Source organism: Limulus polyphemus, unplaced genomic scaffold (genome assembly GCF_000517525.1).
Source record: "Limulus polyphemus unplaced genomic scaffold, Limulus_polyphemus-2.1.2 Scaffold1219, whole genome shotgun sequence".
Lineage (NCBI taxonomy): Eukaryota > Metazoa > Arthropoda > Merostomata > Xiphosura > Limulidae > Limulus > Limulus polyphemus.
In genome coordinates, this window is record NW_013666829.1 from 243,495 (window position 1) to 249,746 (window position 6,252).

Consider the following 6,252-nt stretch of genomic DNA (forward strand, 5'->3'; position numbering starts at 1 on the left):
AGTTTAACGGTGAATATTATTTATGATTTTAACTTTATACACAAGTGCCAAAATACTATAATTAGTTCTTATTATACTTTTAAGCAAGGTGTCTAACTCCCTGCTTGGTGAGCAATACATACCCACTATTGTTAGATTACTCATATTTGTAAACGTTACATTGATCGCTGCACTTTCATTTTGGGGTTTGTGTATTGAGTTGTGTCACTACTAACGATGATTTATAATAAAATAAATGATATAAGAACGCTATACCTCCGATAAGGTCATTTTTACTTTTTCTATCTCTTCTTATGGTAGAGTAACCACAATATTTTAAATTATTATTTGTTGTGATAAGGGACTCGGTTAAGAATGAAAGACTTGCATTAGTATAGGCTATGATGTCTTCGATCTGGTGTCTCTTGGAAGTAAGTCCACCTTGGATTTTCAAATGCAGATCAGGGAATTTATGTGATGAATGAGCCCACGATTGTTTGTATAAGGTAAGATAAAAGTGGTGTTAGGTGTTTTTTTGCCAAATTGATTATCACGGTTATGACATCTTGTGTATTGTTCGGATTTTTGTATTCTACAATGAATTCGGTGAATATGTTTTTAACTGCTTGCGTGAATGTATTTTCGTTATCTATGCTTACCGAAGCGTTGTTTGCTTAATTTTTCTTTTAGTGTATGTTTTTCGTTGTTATCTTGAGTTCATTTTTGTTGTTGTTTTGATTGTTCTGTGATTGAGTTAGTTTATTGTTCTTTAGTTTGTGTGCTTTAACTGTTTTGTGCATCTTTTTGTAGTTAGCTGTATGTTCTTCATTGCAATTACAGCAGTGTGATGTTTCCTTTTTGCATTATGTTATTTTGTGGTCTCTCCCACATCTCACGCAGCGTGGGAGTGATTTACATGCCGCGGCAATGTACCCATAACGCTGGCCATTGAAGCATTGTGTTACCAGCTCGCCCGGTATTTTTGCTTGCTGGACAGGAAATCGGTGGTACCAGAGGTTAACATCAGTCAATATCAAGCCACTGATATCTACGTCTATTTTAATTAAGTTGGTCGGTTTTTGTTGATTTTCTACTTTTGTGTACAAATTGTTTATAATGTTTGTGTTATTTAGTTCCTTTTTAATATCTTCTATTGCGATTTGTTGGTTAACGTTTCTTGTTACGATAGCTTGAACTTATGGCTCTTCTTCTTCTCTCAAAAATCGGTATTTTGGTCGTTTGATGGACCAGGGAAGGTCAGGTTTATTGTGACCTCTTCCTCCTTTCCGAACTGTGATTTACTATCGGTGAATGTTGGTGTTGATACAACATGAGGATCGGGGTAAACCGCACTTGCTCCGACCCCTTTCAGGTCAATGTCCATGTATGTATCTACAGTTACATTCTGTGTTTTGCGATATATCTCTAGAGTCAGTTCCATAATGCACACAACACATTTCACTAGGTAGAGACTAATCAAATGCATTTTACATAAAATACCCTATTAAATGTATTGTTCTTAGGTTATAACTAGTGTAGGGTTTTTAAAGTCTAGTAATAGGTGGCATTTATAAAGTATATGTTTACAGGTGAGAGGTACTTAGGTCTACTTCCACCATGTATGTAGTAGCGATCAAGTTCACAGAGTGGGTCATTCTTTTGCCAATTTTTTGCAAAGTAATTTATAGTATTATGTAAGAGTCTATCGACTATTGTTTGCATGTCTGTGCATAAATGTTAATGAGGTACTGCGAGGGATTTTATATGCTGTGGTGATAAGTGAGTTTTGTACAGATTTTAGCTTATTTATGTGTTTGATAGCTATGTTTATCCATGCAGGGCTGGCGTATTCTATTACGGGGCGTATATATGTTTTGTATATTTTAATATTGTTGTCAGGTGATGTTCCTTAGTTTTTGCCTGTTAGACTTCTTGCATAATTTGTGCATTTCCAGTTTTTTGTTAATATATTATTTGTATGTTTAACCCACGTCAGTTTTGGGTCTAAAGTTAATCCTAAAAATTTTGCCTTGGTTGTGGTCTGGAGAAGTGTTCCACTCATGTATAGTTTAGGTGGGTCTTTTTGTGTTTTGTTAATCTTGTAAAAGTTAGTAATTGGTTTTTTGGGACATTTATTTTTATTCGATATTCTTGACAGTATTCTTCTGTATTATTCAATAATGGTTGTAAATTTGTTGCTGCTATGGATGAGGTGGGAGGGGAACTTTTCCAGACCGCAACATCGTCCGCGAATTATGATGCGAAACCTTGATTTGAGTCTTTTAGAGGCATATTACTCACATACATAATTAATAGAATAGGGCTAACTACCCCTCATTGGGGTACACCTGCCTCTGGGATGAATGCCTCAGAATAGGTTCCCCTTACATTTATTTTGCATGTTCTAGTTTCCAAGAATTTGGATAGCCAGCGAATAATCACCCGCGGTAGTTCCAATTACGTCATACGGAACCTAAGATCATTGTACTATACAGTGTCGAAGGCTTTCTCGACATCGAGAAAGCAGGCGACAGTGCATTCATTTTTATTAAAGCTATCTATTATTGTTTCTGTTAGTCTAACTAAGTGATCTGTTGTCTGTCTGAATTTTCTAAAACCATTTTGAATTACTGGTTAATTTTGAAGTGACTTCTGGGTAATTTGAGAGTCTGTTGCTTATTATTCGTTCGAGAATTTTCCTACACAGCTTTAGCTTATGGTTTACTTACTTGTAAGTGTATATATATATTTTCCCGGTTCGAATGCGTCGAGGGGCCATTCCTTGAGCAGGTTGTTAATGTCGCACATTTCCCCCCGTATATCTAGGACGCCCCCCTCTGGGTAGTCGTTTGATACCGGTGATCGTGACCTTTGAGTTGCAGCGTTTTAATTCTGATGTTGCGGTTCCGTTAAAAACAACAACAAAACACACGATTCGTGAATTATTTAATTCTAGTCGGAGAAATTGGTCAGATGTTGACCTATGGCGAATTTGAAGTCTTGAGATTGAAGAATGACGAGCTGAGAGATGTCCAGAGGGTTCCAGGGCAGAGAGAAGATCAAGGCAATGACGTCGTTGAGAAGAAGAGAGAAGCAAGGCGACAAAGTACATGATAACAAACTCCGGTTGCATAAAGTAAAAAAAAAAAAAGAATAAACTACACGTCGCAGGAAATTTTTTTGAAAGAAGAGAAAGCAGCATGAAAGTTACTTGCTCTTCCCATCAGGGGTGTTCAGGAACTATCGTTCCCCTTCAACCGCGCGCGCGTGGGAAAGTTTTACCAATTGTGGTTATTTATGATTTCGTGGACTTTTTTTATTTTTTATATTCGTGCCAGGAACTTAGTTTTCAAAGGAAAGATACTTTCCTCAACTAGGGAGGTCAGGGATATTATTATCCCCCTTCGCCCCGCTCGTGAGTTTTTTCAATTTTGTTGGAGAGGTGCGGGACATATCGGAACCCGGAACTCCTTTTATAATAACAGTATGCTTCCGTGGTTGTGACCTAGAACTTACAGCTTTTGGTGATGGTTGTGTTATTGTTAGTGCCTGGGTTTTTTTCCGCGTTAGCTATGTGAGACCGTCGTTTTCGGTTTCTAATTCGTTCTGCATGTGGACATCCTCATTGTTGTTAGTGCCTGGGGTTTTTTTTTTCTTCCGCGTTAGCAATGTGAAACCGTCGTTTTCGGTTTCTAATTCGTTCTGCATGTGGACATCCTCATTGTTGTTAGTACACTTTAAGGTAAGAAGATTTTTGCTATTAATCCTAACAGTAGCATTTACATCATCGTTAAGATTTATAAATTCATAATATATTTCTTTATTAGGTTGTTTCTATACACTGGCTAGTTCTTTACAGTCACCACCAGATTCTGATTTACCAGTTTCTTGATTTACTTCTGTTCTTCTTTAATTTATTTTCCTTTTCTTACATATTTTTCCAATTTTTTGCTACTAGACACAGAGGTGGAATGGGACTTTTATTACTATTTTCGTTACTTAACATGTTTATGACCCGGCATGTCCAGGTGGTAAGGGCTCTCGACTCGCAATCTGAGGGTCGCAAGGTCGAATCCCCGTCCCACCAAACATGCCCGCCCTTTCAGCCGCGGGGGCGTTATGATGTTACCTTCAATCCCACTATTCGTTTGTGAAAGGTTTGATTTGTTTGGAATTTCGCGCAAAGCTACACGGGGACTATGTGCGCTAGTCGTCCTTAATTTAGCAGTGAAAAACAAGAGGGAAGGCAGCTAGCCATCACCATATCATGATATATACTATTCTAGCAAGTTTTTTGGAAGATATTTGTATTTGTTTATCCCATTTAAGGTTGTTCTGAATAATAACTCCAAGAATCCTAATTGAATCAACCCTGGATAGAGCATTTCCGTTGACTTTCAAATCGGCATTAACCTGTTCCCCTAAAATAATAATATATTGTGACTTATGAATATTTAATACCAGACAATTTTCAGTAAGCCAAGTGGCGACAGAAAGCAATTCACCATTCGCTGTTTTGTAACACTTAGCAAAAGAATCTACTTCTATAATAAGAGACATATCATCGGCATAAAGAAAACAACTGTCTTTTGAGCATACAAATATTAAATCGTTAACATAAATAATAAATAAGAGAGGGCCATGATTGAGCCTTGAGGAACTCCACAATGAATATTATGGAAATTAGATTTTATACCATTAATTGAAGTAAAAATTGCCTTTTTTTAAAATAAGGTTTTAAGATGTCATATATTTTACCTCGTATACCATAATTATTACATTTAAAAAGTAAAACTCTAATTAACGCTGTCAAATGCCTTGGCAATGTCTGTGGCACAAACTAAAACATATTTCTTGGCTTCATAAGCCATGATAATCTTTGTTGTAAACTTATAAGTGCCAATAGGCACTTTTCAGTTGATTTTTACTTACTGAAACCAAACTATGAATTACTTAAAACATTATTATTATGTAAAGAAACAATAATTCTATTACAAAGTATACTTTCAACAACACGTGCAAATACAGATAAAATAGATATCGGCCGATAATTTTTCATTTTATCTGGACCACCACCCTTGTAAATGGGTACGATCTTAGTAACTTAAAGTATCTTGGGAAATTCTTCTGTACTACATACTTTATCTACAAGTACAGTTAAGGGTTCAATTATTGGTTCACTAGAAGATTTCATTACCGAAGGAAGTACATCATTTCAACCAGATGAAGAAGAATTTGAAAGTCCACAAACAACTGTACGAATTTCAGTCGCTGTTGTAGGTGCAAGATAAATGGATTGAACTATTTATCTATCATGACCCTTAACGTTAGCTGGAGAGACACCCCGCATAGTAAAATAATCGTTAAAACTGTCGGCAATATTTTAGGATCTGTAACAAGATAACCTGCCATATTACAAATTCGTGAGATTTTACCTTTAATTCTTTATATTCCTATCTAGTTCTTTGTTGATAGTTCGCCATATGTCACGAGATTCCTCATTTTGAAAACATCTATCAAAATAATAATTGGAGTCGGCTTGAATGGGTAATGAAGAAAAACTTTAATATAAGTTTAACATAACAGTAAATGTACAACGTTTCGACAAGGTTCAGTACTTGATGGTGACAGAACCTTGTCGAAACGCTGTACATTTGCTGTTATGTTATAGTTATATTAGAATTTTTCTTCATTACCCATTCAAGCCGTCTCAAAGTAAGTTCCTCGTCATCGAATTTATCAAAAGTAGTTGGCCTTATGGTCAGATACTAAACACTGAACAAGCATCTAAAGTTCTAAGTATTTATTCTTAGTACAGAGATTACCTGTTTGTTTAAAACGATGATAAAGTCTTTGTTTTAGTTTTATTTTACGTAATAATGTCGTTGTCATCCAAGGTGGATACCTTACCTTATTTAATTTTACAACTTCAAAAAAAAAGTGAAAAAGATAACTTATACAAGTTACAATAATGTTTTTCAAACGAGGAAAAAACTGAATCAACATCAAATTCTTCATTTATAAGATGGTTCCAGTTAACAGAACTTAAAGTAGAAATAAGTCTTCAGAGTGTCAGCATTAATGTCTTTTTTGAATTGCTATAAATTTAGGCGGATTTGACAAGGCAGTAAAAGATAACACATAGTGATCAGAAATATCACAACAGATTACATCCGGAACTATACACCTGGAAAAAAGTTAAGCACCCCCTAAATATTTTTCAGGATTGCTTATTGAAAATAAGGTTTAATTTTCATGATGTTGAGCAATGTT